This window comes from Polistes canadensis, unplaced genomic scaffold (assembly GCF_001313835.1).
Source record: "Polistes canadensis isolate GaletaPanama2010 unplaced genomic scaffold, ASM131383v1 scaffold_34, whole genome shotgun sequence".
NCBI lineage: Eukaryota > Metazoa > Arthropoda > Insecta > Hymenoptera > Vespidae > Polistes > Polistes canadensis.
The window spans coordinates 292,696-306,222 of NW_014569581.1; the positions used below are offsets into that span (position 1 = coordinate 292,696).

A 13,527-nucleotide genomic window follows, 5' to 3' on the forward strand; every position below is an offset into this window, starting at 1 on the left:
TTACCTTTGTCTACCCGTTTAATTAATTATGCTTCAATTTCTTTGGTAATTAGCATTGTCCTAGTGATCAACGCGATGTACCAAATTTTCATTGAAAAGTTAACTGTTTTCAACATTGTTTTCTTAATCGTTTTAAAAAATTATAATTTATTTATTTATTTTTTTTTTTTTATAAAATAAAATAAAAAGGAATAGTATGAGGAAATAGTATGCTATAATGGTGAATGTGGTATAATAAGGAATAGTACGGTGGGGAGAAATGAAATCGGTTATAAAGGTTCATCAAATAATAGAAATATATAGAAAGAGAATGAAAGATTCAAGTTTAAATAAATACGAACGAATGTAAGGGAAAGAGAAAAGGGAAAGACAAAGAGGAACTTTAAACAGAAAAAGTAAAATATAAAGGAAATGGAATGAAATGAAAAGGAGAATATGGTGTTGAGAGGTGGGGTTGGAGGTTGGATAGGAGTATAAGAAATGCTTTGAAAATAAGAATATACCATAGAAGTTAATAAATTATTCTTAGCCGAGCTATAAACGGATAGTCTTTTCTTCCATAATAAGTGCACCGTACTATTTCACGCATCTTATCTTCTTTCATATTTTTTTCCGAACTAAATGTATCTATTCATCTATTTATTTATGCATTTAAATAATAATATAAAATTAGATTTTTTCGCCAACCGATTGACGTACTTTAATTCATTCGACAAATCGAATGATTCGGCATTCATTTGATGACTAGTATGAACGAGTGCCGGATATATTTGGCATCCATGTGACAATGCATGGTACAAACGATATCTACGTATAATCATATATTAGCTAAAAATAAGTAAATAGTAATTGTATTATCTTGTAGATAATCTTTTATATAATTACATAATCTTTATGTAATTTTTTATATAATTCTGTGTAGAATTTTATGTAAATATTTTTTAATATTAAAGCTAGAAACAATAGTTGTTGGAAAAAATATTGTGTTATTATATATAGTATATATAAGCACAGCTCTTATTTAACACTTAAGAAAATCTTCATGCAAAAGAGGACTGACCATGTGCTTTGTGCGCATTTTCGGCACGGCACCCTGTAAAGCGGAAGTATCACAGCGGATAACCCGCTTGTACCGTAAGGATTAATTATGAGCGAATTGAATTTTTAATTTAAATAATAACGAGAAAAATGTGTCCTATTATTTAATTTTATTTAGAGTAAATAAAGAAAAATAAAAAAAAAAATATGATTTATCCTACAAAGTTAAAATTTTTGTTTCCAAAGCGCGGGTATATAAAATATTGAAATGAAACCTTTGCGTGTATGTGGTACAGGCCTTAAAAATAGAGAGAGAGAGAGAGAGAGAGAGAGAGAGAGAGAGAGGAGGAGAAAAAGAGAGAGGTAAACAAAACCTTTTTTCTTTTTTTTTTCAATAAAAATCTAACAAAATTTATTCATAAACTTGAATCAATGTTTATTAAAGTGAAATAAAAGGGAAAAGAAAGAAAAATAAAAAAATAAAAGAAAAAAAAGGAGGAGGATATAAAGGATAAAGGGGTATAATTGATCAGAGATTTCTTCCTATACTAATATATTTTTGTCGAGAGAAAATGATCTTTCGTTAGGGAAAAAATCCTAAAAAATATACTCGTAAACATCGTTTGTTCAGTGCACATTAACAAGGAAAAATAAAAAAAAAAAAGAATATTTTTATATGAGAAAATTATCCATTAGATATCTCGTTAAAAAAAGAAAAAAAGAAATAAAGAAAAAATCTTCTCGATAAGGAAATTTAATCAAATTTATTCACAAACATCGGTTATTCTGTGCTCGTTAACGAAGCAAAATAAAATGGAACGAGAGAAAATATTCTAAAAATGATTTGGGAGAAATAGAGAGAATAGAAGAGCATTATTGTATGAATTTTTTGCGAATTTTCTTCGCGAAAAAATCATCTAACCATTAAATATCTCGTTAAAATAAAAAAAAAAAGATTCAACACCCAACAATTTTCTCTATCTCTCTCTCTCTCTCTCTCCAAATGGTAATCTAATAAAATTTATTCATAAATAAGATTGTATAAGTTAACGCGTACAAAAAGATGCAGCAATAAGAAAAAAGGCTCTAAATATGGTTAAGAAAAAAAAAGAAAGAAAAATTAAAGAAGGAAGAGGAAAGATAAGAGAGAGAGAGAGAGAGAGAGAGGCATTATTGTTTGCGATTTTTTGTGAGAGAAGGTCGAACGTCGTCACCAACAGTGACGTCAGCGGCATATCGTTTCTCGTGAAAGGGAAGAGAAGTAAAACGTAGCAGAAGAAGGCGAAGAGGAGGAAGAAAAAGAAGAAGAAGTAAAAATAAAAGAAGAAAAAGAAGAAGAAGAGGAAGAAAGAAGAGGAAGAAAGAAGGGTCTAGCTGCGCCCTTAGTGGAGAAGAAGAGTACAGGTAGACGAAGTGGGGTATATGGATGGATATATGGACAGAAAGAAAGGAAGAGAGAGAGAGAGAAAGAGAGAGAGAGAGAGAGAAGGGGTAGTTGGAGAAAAGGGGGTGGTAGAAGGGTGGTTTGTCTGGCGCTTGCGTATTCGCGTTCCTGTTCATTTGTCAGCCGAGCACAGCTTCCACCACCACGACGAGCGGCACGGCGCTGCTTTTCCACCCCCTTTCTCTCACTCACACACACGCACACACTCTCTCTCTTTCTCTCTCCAAGTCTCTCTCTTTGCGTCTCTCTCGACACTATTCGATAACAAACTCCATAGTACCAGTACTGGTACGGTACTCCGGAGCACCGGATCGTTCTCTCCGCGTATCTCGTCTTCTCGGCCTTCGAATATCATATTTCCTCTCTTTTCTTTATGTACTGATAGTGAAAGAAAAATAAATAGATAGATAGATAGAAAAGAAACAAACAAAAAGAGAAATTAGGAAAAGAAAAAAAGTCAGCGTATTTCTATCGTTGAAGAGGAAACCTCCTCGAGCTAGAAAACTATTGGCTTCGATCACGTTAAAGTAAACGTTAGTTACTCTTCTCTTCTATCTTTTTTTCCCTCCGAAACTCCCTCCGACCAATCAAACACTAATCCTCGATCTCACGTTCTACCGCTCCCCCCCCCACCAATATCGCTACTCGATCTTTTTCCCTTCTTCCTTCATTTTTATCTTTCATTTATTTCTTACGATTGATCCTGATATATCTGTCACGCGGTTTTTTCCTATCTTTTCATTTTTTCCTTTTCCTTTTTTCTTACTTTCTTTCTAAGCATTTCATTTTAAATAAGTTTTTCTGTTTTTTTTTTCTTTTCCATTAGTAAGTAATTTTTTGGTCTCCGTCAGTTAGAAAATTAAGAAAATTGTTCGTACGTGTACGCAAAGTCAAAGTGTACGAGAAGAAAGTCAGTAGTTGAACTTTTGGTAAACTCTTGAAGAGTCACTCGAAGGTATCCCCTTTCATTCGTTCTATTTATCTTTGTCTCTTCGTATTTCCTTTCCAACCAAGGATTCCTCTTCCTCTTCCTCTTCCTTTTCCTCTTCCTTTTCCTCTTTCTCCTTCTTCGCTTTTATTCGTCCATTTTATTAAATCATATTATCATTATCCTCATATCTGTCCCTTTAATTTTTCTGTTGGATTATATTATTTTTTCTTATCATCTTGATACGAAAAATAAGGAGGATTCGTATTTTAGTCGAGTCGAGCCGCCGGTGGTAGCTCCAGTTGCTTTCCAGTGCATAACTTGTTGCTCATACGTAAGCAGTGATCCAAATCGTATCGTCGATTTCAACACGTACAGTGTAAAAACACAAAAAAACAGATCAAAGAAAAGAGAAAAGAAGGAAGAATGTAAGGAAAAGGAAAAAAGGGACATAAAGGTCTACAGGAAGGTGACAAAGGGTGAAGAAAAAAAAACTGCTATTTGTTTGGAATTACAAAGAAGATGCTGCACGCATGGGGTTGTCATCGATAACAACCCTTCTCTTTGATTTCCATCACCTTTCTGTTCTGCTTCTATTTTTAAACGTCAACGGGAATGCATTGAATCCCGAAGAATACCCTTCGAAGGATTTCCAACTAGCAAAGGGATTTTCAAGCTTTGGCTGTTCACGTTTCTTGTTATCCACAGCTTAGAGTGCGGTAAGAACAAACAAACATTTGTACCAACCACATCTTTGTTTGACCATAAGATTAACCTATTTTCCATTCTCCAAATGTTTCATATTCTTTGAAATTTTCTTTTTTTTTTTTATTTTATTTAATAGTTATTTTCTCTTGCCCCGTAAGATCGTTTATTTGGAAATATTCATCGTTTTTTAAATATCAACGATCATTTAACAAGTTTAAATATTACATTAACGTTTGAATATTTTGCATTGTTGCAAACTAGCTCGCTACCCAACACACACATCGTTTCACGTTTATATCTACTTCAAAGATTGTTCGTGTGTGTAATTGTGTAAATGTGCGTGTGTCAACGTATGAATAAACGTGAATCTGCGCGGAAAAATGTATGATTTAAATGGCCTCGAGCGTTAAAAGTGGGGCTTCCTCGTGTTGCTACCATATTGTCTACGATGATTTTCATGACTCCTATTTCCCTTACAACGTTACACGTTTTTTATTAAACACTTTTCCATTAATATCTCCTTATCGAGTATTCAAATAATTCTTAAATATAAATTCTATAAATATTCGCACATATTTTTTATTTGAATACAACTTTTCGAAATATTCATGTATATATATTTTTATTTAATATTAATTTTTGTCTAACGCATATATGATAAAAATGAAAAAAGAATATGAAAATTTATCTAAGCGTAGAAAAGTGAATTTTTTAAGAAACAATAGTTCTGTCTAATGTCAAAATGTCTAGTAAATTTTAAAATACCCGGATGAGATTAATCATGCTTGTCCAATTACATTCTGTCATCGCAATAATTTTCTCCAGCACACGTCTCGTTAAACGTATCCATAATTTGGAAAATAAACGCGCGCTCACGAGAATTTACAACCGTATATTCGTAATTATTTCCATTCACTTTAAGATTGTAAAAGAATGTTTTATTTCGTACGTTCGTACGTTGAAGATAGTTTCTAACCGATTGCGAGTAGTAACAGGTTTCTATTAAATGCGAGTTATCATCAATTTTCTTGGAGTTCGTATTTCTGTCGTAAAAATTTCAGCTCGGAGAAATTCGATGCCCGAGATGGTAGAGAATAAATAAGGGAAGTACGAAATAAAAAAACGAAAAAGAAAGGAGGAGGGAATTGGAAGGGGGCGTCGAGGGGGTGGCGAGGGGGAGGAGGAGAGAGAGAGAGAGAGAAGAAGATTAAGAAAAGTCGAAATATCGAGGGTGCACGCGCGATAAGTCGATTTCCTATTTCCATTTCCTTTCGTGTAAGTTGCTTGAAGACGAAAGTAGGTTCCACATCGATAATCGCTTTTCTGGAATGAGAGAAGGAGTGTAAATGATGGGAAAAGGAAAGAGCTGGAGATGGAGAAGGAGAAGGTGGAAGAAGGGCTGGAGGAGAAGAAAAGATGAATGCTGGATATCCCAGAGAAGGGGTTTAATCCTTTCGTGGCACAGGTTCTCCAAGGTTTGATTGACTTTGACGAGTTCGAAAAGATGGCTCAACGAAAGGGCTTTCTCCGCCCACTCTTCCTCTCTCTCTTCCGTACTATTTTTTTCCTTTTCTCTCTTTTTATCTTATCTATCATGTTCCGGATGCGATCTCAATTTTTGAATGATCGAAGATGCGAGCGAGCTTAATTCAGTTTAGCTCTCTCTTTCTCCCATTTTCTTTCTTTCTTTCTTTCTTTCTTTCCTTACTTCTTTTTTTTTCCTATCTTTTTCCTTCTTTTTTTCCCTACAACACGTAAAATTCGATTTCAACGGTTGACGGCGTGACAAATTGAAATTTTCTGGGTTGCCCTGTTTTGACCTCAAGTTCCGGAATAGAGCCACCGTGAGAAAGGGAGAGATAGACAGAGAAAGCGATAGAAAGAGAAAAGGAAAATGAGAGAAGAGATATAACAATAGAGGGTGAAGAGCCTTACCAAAAGGAAAAGGAACATGAGCAGAAAATAGTTGTAAATAGTGTAAGAAAAATAGAGCTAGATAAAAGCGTCGACAAATATAGTTTATTTCAAAATTAATATAAAACTGGACATAAAAAATAATATATAATAAAACCAAACTATTATTTATAGTTTCGTACACACACAAAAAATAGAAAGAACCATAATTGTGCTAAATTAAAATTACAAAGTCAAATGATCTATCGTTTTTCGTCTATTTAGAAATGAATCGAATAATTTAATATTAAATATTATTATATAAAAAAAAAAGTAGAAGAAAAAAAGAAACATGAACGAATAAAATGATAAATTATTTTTCACGATATAGGTTTATATAAAATATAATTGAATAATTTAATTTGAAATCTTGTATAAACGAGGACCAAATAAATCCCATAAGCTAATGTCTGCGGCAATAGAAATGAAGAGAAAGTGAGAGAAATAGGAAGAAAAGGGAAAGAAAGTGTGTGAGTGAGATTGAGAGAGAGAGAGAGAGAGAGAGAGAGAGAGAGGGAGATAGAGAGGGGAAGAAGTTCAAGTTTGGAAAGCTGCGAGAAGGGTTTTATTTATTAAAAAGCTGACTGGGGTGGGTTAGAACCCGTTTTGTAAAAGCGAAACTAACTTTCGAGTGCGATAAATTAGCTGAGAAAATCAAGCGGACATAGTGTATTCTATCTTTCTCTCATTCTCTCTCTCTCTATCTCTCTTTCCTTCGAGATCCAGATGCTTTTCTTGTTGTTCTCTTATTTCTTGCCTTGTTTCTTCCTTCATCTTATCTTCGTTCTCTTTAACGATGAACTTTCTTTACAAGAAGAGTTATACATATTCATTTATCTATGTATAGTAACCCGTAACAATAATGAAGTAATTAAAAAACGAAATTTCCTTTTCTTCGATTCAATACTTTTTCTGATACCTCAAAATGTTTCTTGAAATTGGCTATTTTCTTTTTTTTTAACTTTGCATTTTTATTTTGTTACATCATTTCTATTGGATAAATTTTTAACCAATGTTCTTTCTTCAATTTTTAATACTCGGTTATTAAAACATTGATGTAATAATAATATTGTACTATTAGTTTATTAACAAAATAATATCATTTTTTTCAGTGGTAAATTAAAAACAATTATTTCATATTTAATCAATATAAATGTATTCTATTAGAAAGACTTAACACGTTTTATGATCAACTACATAAACCATTCATATTAATTCTATACATTTAATGAAACCCACATATCATTTAGATAATATCTATTACAATAATATTGTTCGCGAATTAACATTCCATGTGATGTGATAATCTGTGCATACTGTTAAAACTAATTAATAATAGATAAAATGTGTTTAACTATTAGTATAAAATTGACTTCGATTCTGGAAACAAACAGGAAAGGGGTAAAGGAGAAAGGGGAGATAAATTAGTATAAGGTAGATAATTCTAATCATTAATTTAGCGCTACAACGAGCCTAATAGTTCTCGAATACGAAATCAATTACCATTGTTCGTTTGTATTCCCGAACGAACGTTATCATTCACACCTAGACAAATTTACTATATCAGCAAACCTGCACTCGAAATAATAATATTCAAGAATTTCTAATAAAGTCGTTGGAAGAATTTACTACTCGGTTTTCTAACTTCACAACCACTACTATCACCACTATTACTACTACTAATACTACTTACTATTACCGCTAGCTATTATCGTTTTTTTTTTCTTCATATAGTCAATGTCGTTAACATTGTTACAGATCAAAAATACTTAAATATATATACAGGATGTCTCAAAATACCTGGATATAATTTCATGGGTAGCTTCAGTAGGGTAAAACAAGAACAAATATTTTTATACAATCATACAACTGATATGACTTTGTCCCTGAATTATAGCAATTTTTGTATTACATTTTTTTTATAGAAACTGTTAGAAGTGGCCACCTTCGGCTTCAATTCAAGTTTCAAACGTTTTATCATAAACTTTGTTCCAAAATACCAATTGTTATATGAACTTGCCGACAACTGATTTGAATTACTGGAAGATAAAAAGAAATATCATTCGAAAACAAAGTATTATGTCGGTCATATGAACTTTTGTTTCTTATTTTATCGTACCGATACCAATCCCTAAAATTGGATCCACATATTTTGAAAAATCCTGTATACAGACGTACTTATCGCGTGATCAAAGAAATTGAAAAGTTTTTCGATAAAGAAGAGTGAATAGAAAAAGTCATGAGAACGTTTTCGGAGCCGCTTAAATTTCAATCAAATCGAGATTTTCTTTTTTTACTATTTGGCTTCGAATAAACACAACGTAAAAAAATAATAATAATAATAATAATCCCCGTTTAAAGAATACTCCCTTAGTAATCCATGTTTGTCGTAAGAGGGCGACTAAAAGGGAAATCCAGGAGATTAGATGGACAGTTTGATAAAAAAATCTTAATATTGAAGTTAAATCAAATAAAAATGTGATCAGGAGTAATGCATCGGTTCATCTTGTAAATTTACTTCTCTTATGGGATTTGATCGTTGTATTTCTTCGATATGATAGTACAAGAGAACCGATAGATAACGACAGCATTTTTATTAGAACCTACGGTTTTCTCCGTACCATCGTTCTACGTTATATGAAAGGTAGATAGAAAGAGAGAAGAAAACCATTAAGAATCACCGAGAGATCGAAATAAAGCATCGAAGATAGAGTCACTTGTAAGAATTTATTCTTCCTCTACACACGTTGTAACCTTCTGTCAATATTTTAAACACAAATTATTAATAACTTTTAAGCACTTAAAATATCGATAAACTTCCATGAAAATTATCGTAAATTATAATAAAATTCTATTAAATTCCATTGCATGAAAATAAAAACAAAAATAAAAGAGAAAGAAAAGAGAGCATAAGAATAAGAGAGAAATAAAAAAAAAACATAGAGAAATCAATGTTAAATATAATAGTTGAAGAGCATTGTAACTGTGTTAATTAGAATCGAGTAAACGAAAGAAATAGGAAAAAAAGGGAAAAAGTAAAGAAAATAGTTCTATTATATACAGCAAGTCCTAATTACGAGAGAATCATTTTTGACGTAATCTAAGGGCTAGAAAATCGAAGAATAAGAAAATTAAGAAAACGAAGATGGAGAAGGAAAATGAGGAAGAAGGAGAAGAAAAAAAAAAAGTACTAAGCAACTAATTACGCGAAACCATCATAAGCTTTGGTTCCTTCCACTCGGCGTTAATTACGAACGAATGGTACAAAGACTTTTTCTATCTTTCTTCTCTTTCTTATTCTTTCTTTCTTCTCTTCTTCTTCTTCTTCTTCTTCTTCTTCTTCCTTCTTGATGTCGTCATAAAGTATTGTCACCAACTTCATTATCCCATGGGACGATGTAAGAGTCTTGGAGAATTTACTTTTTCTATGGGTCAGCTTTCTTTATCCCCATTTTCTTCTTACTTTCTTTTTCTTTTTGCTTTTTATCATTTTATCTCGTTTTCCTTGGTTTTCTACCCCGTTTTTAGCTTTTCGATGATATCGCGCAAAGCAAACTCATTTTATAACGAATAAGACAAAAGTCCTTCCCCTTTCTCTTTCCCATCGGAAGTCCTGTTTTATTTTGGACTCGTTAAAATTTTTCACTGAATGATTCTATATAGAACAGGGAAGAACAATTACTATCATCACCTTTTTATCTCTCTCTCTCTCTCTCTCTCTGTCTTTTTCTAGCTACGAATAAAAGCTCTAAACGAGAGTTTGATTGTTAGAATTCTTTCCCCTCTTTTTCCCTTTTCTTCATTTTTCCTTAATGAGGCATATATGTATTGGCTTGGCAACTAAGTGATTGCGGATTTTGTCGATAGACAAATTACATTTATTTCAGTTTTTTGATAGCAAAGATCAGAAATTTTATGAACCTGGAATTATGACACCGCCAAAACGATGGCAAAAGGTCATCGACAAATTTGGCAGTACCTAATTGAATAAAATTATATTTTTCAGCAAAAATTTGGAAGTGTTTTTCTTATTTAAAATCTGCAAATCACTTAGTTGTCAACTCAATACAAATATTACGAAAGTTCTCAGTACACAAACTAATTCTAAGAACTGCGACGGGTTATTTTGTTTTTTTTAAACCCTAATTTCCTACAAATTCATCTCTATGCGAATTTTCCATTTCTAATGTGATTCCAAGAAAAGAAACAAAATCTATTTGACGGATCGAAACCCGAAGTGTCTGTTATTAGATCATGCAATGATTTTAAAGTTTAAAGTATGATTTAAATATCGATAAACGAGACTAATACAATTTTTATGGACAAAACAAAATAACTTTCCGAACAAACCAATAAATATATTTTTTATAGATATACTTATATATACTTATATAAATACATATACAGGGTGGCCCACAAGTCCGTATATAATAACGAGAGATGATGGATCACGCTTTAGAATGAGCCCTTCTACTATCAAGAACAAAATGGTTGTCATTTAAAGGACGTTTACAAAACTCATTAAAAATCATTTCCAAGAAATATATTTACTGTTTACAAAAGAAGAAATATGAACCTAAAATAAAAGAGTTATTATATATCTGTTAAATGGTCTATAGTAATTTTTGGGCCATTTTGTACATATAAATATGTCAGATCAGTATATATTATATTTTTGATCATTCTTTTCGAATAATCGAAAGATAAATTAACTTTGGGCCCATTGAAATGGAATTGTTTGTGGAATAATAGACTATTTGTCACCCTCTTTGTCACTTCTATTATCTTTCTTTCATTTATTCATACTTAACTATCTCTCTCTCTCTCTCTCTCTCTTTTTTTCTCCTTTACCAAAATTTCCTCATAAATTCAAATCTTCGAGACGAGACTCGCCCCTGAAACGTTTTATCGTGATTTCGATGTGAAATGGAACACCATGGAAAGTGTGTACGCTCGAATAAGACGATACGATGAGACACGATACGATATCCGATGCTCTGTCAGTGACTTATCTTCCGTTAGAGAGTGAAGACAGTGAAAACGAGGGAGTGAAATGAGAGTGAATAAGGAGAAAGGAGGTGAAAAATCCAAGGGAGGATCGTCACTGAGGAGATCGCTGGGATAGAATAGAATAGTTCGCTTGATATCCATTTTAGAATCCAATTTTGCTCTCAGTAGCAAATTCAAAGCGTTAATACTGAGAGAGAAACAAAGTGATCCATCATGTCGTATTAATTATTTCAAAGATATCACACACTGATAATATTTACCATATATGTGTAGATGTTTGTCTTTCCGTGTATATGTGTATGTAGTATGTTAATATACTCAGCCATGCAAAAATGTAACCCCATTCTGCATGACTTTATGTCAAAGCATATGATGCTTCGTGCCTTCCACGAAATTTATATGACCTTGAATAATTATCTAGGAAACTAACTGTTATTTATTGATAATTACGTAGAACATAATTAGCTTCATTTTGAAATAAGGATAATATAATACCCCATGAAGTTGTTAAGAGTTATTAGTTTGTAATTGGTGTTTCTAAAATGATCTTTTTGGTTGATCGAATTCTTAAATTTTAATATCATTGATTAGAAAATATTATTTAATCATTTTAACGCCATTCAAATGATCCATTTTTATTTAATATTTTTGAGTTTATTATAATTAATTGAATTTTTTTTATATAATTGTACATCAATGACATGATAATTATTTATAATTTTTAACACATACGTATACAAGAGATTGATATATTTAAATTTTTATATTTTTTAAATAATAATAAATGGAGAGTCAAGCAGAAGTTGATTTAAACGATTAGAACAAAGTTATTTTGCTTTGTTGGCAAAAGGTCTTCGTATTTTTTTTATCGACACGAGTTCGTCCTTCGAAGAAAAATAAAACGCACGCGTTCCTTGTTTGTCTAATGAACTATTCTTTCTTGCGAGATACCTTTATTTTTCATCTCTGTGTATGTGTGTGTGTGTACGTGCGTGTGTATGTGTGAGGGAATGACGTAGATAAAAAAATGTTATAGGTGAGTTCCTACCATGATTCTTTCAACAACGTTGTTACGTGCAAGGGAGAAGAACGTTCAGTGATCCGAAGAACGATATCCGGCTTTTCCTTTTATCTTTCTAATGCGGAAATCACACAAAACAAAACGATAGAGAAACAAAGAAGGAAAGAAGAAAATGTATGTGAGAATAAGATTGTCGTCTTAGGAGTCATAGCTCTATCAAAAGTTCAGTAACAAATCGTACGATTATATAGTTGGAATATCGATAAAATCAAATCAAATCAAATCTAATAAAATAATAAAAAGAATGAGAGAGAAAGATAATAAAAATATTTGCCACAATTTTAAATAGACTATACAAATTTATGAGCAATTAAGTAATACATAAACACATATAAAAAAGAAAATATCCTTTCGATCGTTTCATATATTTTTTTCTTTTTATTTATTTAGTAATTTTTCTATACATTAAAGCAATTATAATTTCTTTAGCAAATGGATTAAACAAAAATGAATTTAAGTATTTAAAAATTGTCTATTAAATCCCTAAAAGATTTTCAAAAATGATTATTTCGTAATGTTAATATAACAGAACCCTATTTAGCATTAGTATTTTTTTTAAATAGAAAAGGAAAGGTAATATTTGTAGAAATTTTTGAAGGAAAGAAAAAGAAAGTTAAGAAAAATATTCAGGTATAAGAAATCATCAAATTCTTGTTGCGAATTCATCGTTTTACTACTGCGCAGACTCTATCGATCTTCTTGATTGGGTATTCGTTAGAAATAAATGAACATTAATAGGATTTCCATAAGGGACGAGATGATGCACGCGTTCGGTACTTCAAGTCACGGGTATGGAAACGTTATAAGCGGATGGTGTGCCGATGCTAATGATCGGATGGTTTAATCATTTATCTAATACTTTAAGTGCTAGACTGTTAGCTAGCCGCTGAGCTTAGTGAGTCTCCCACTAATGTATACTAGGTATAGGAGATTGACTGGACGAAATTTGGACTTTGGTAAAATATGTTCTGTCTGCCGACCACTGGCTCTTAAGCTATATAACTTCCTTTAGTATCATTTAACATATTTCAAGAGAGAAAATTATTTTCAACTAACACCTTATTATGTTCCGTCCTTTGTCGGAACAACACAAAAAATTCGTTACATCGGAAATCTTCTGATCGTATTGACCTACGATAAAGATACCTGGGGATAGATTTCACAAAAAGGATATATAATATTTACTTACATTAGTTTACAATGGGGTACCTTTCCGTCGACAAACATCTAAAAATTTTTTTGGTATCTATCTATAGCTATCGCATTTGGCATTCCATCTTGATTGCTAAAATTTGGAAAGTGGTAGTTTTCGTTAGCTATCCCCACTCCAAGGTCATATCGGTGCCCTTTGGTGGAAAAAGATTT

The 13,527-nt window shown here is 31.9% G+C and overlaps 1 protein-coding gene across 4 annotated transcripts in view; it reads left to right on the forward strand.

Moving 5' to 3' along the window:
* The first annotated feature begins 2,695 nt into the window (after positions 1 to 2,695).
* LOC106784400 (5-hydroxytryptamine receptor 2A-like) overlaps positions 2,696 to 13,527 on the forward strand; it is a 110,248-nt gene continuing 99,416 nt past the window's right edge. Inside the window, exons 1-2 of one of the 4 annotated variants that reach the window (XM_014743879.1) lie at positions 2,696 to 3,009; positions 3,684 to 4,129. The gene's annotated coding sequence lies outside the window, so the exon portion shown is untranslated. Of the gene's footprint in view, positions 3,016 to 3,044; positions 3,438 to 3,683; positions 4,130 to 13,527 lie in introns of those variants that run through there. The other 3 variants (XM_014743878.1, XM_014743881.1, XM_014743880.1) reach the window with 3 other exon arrangements.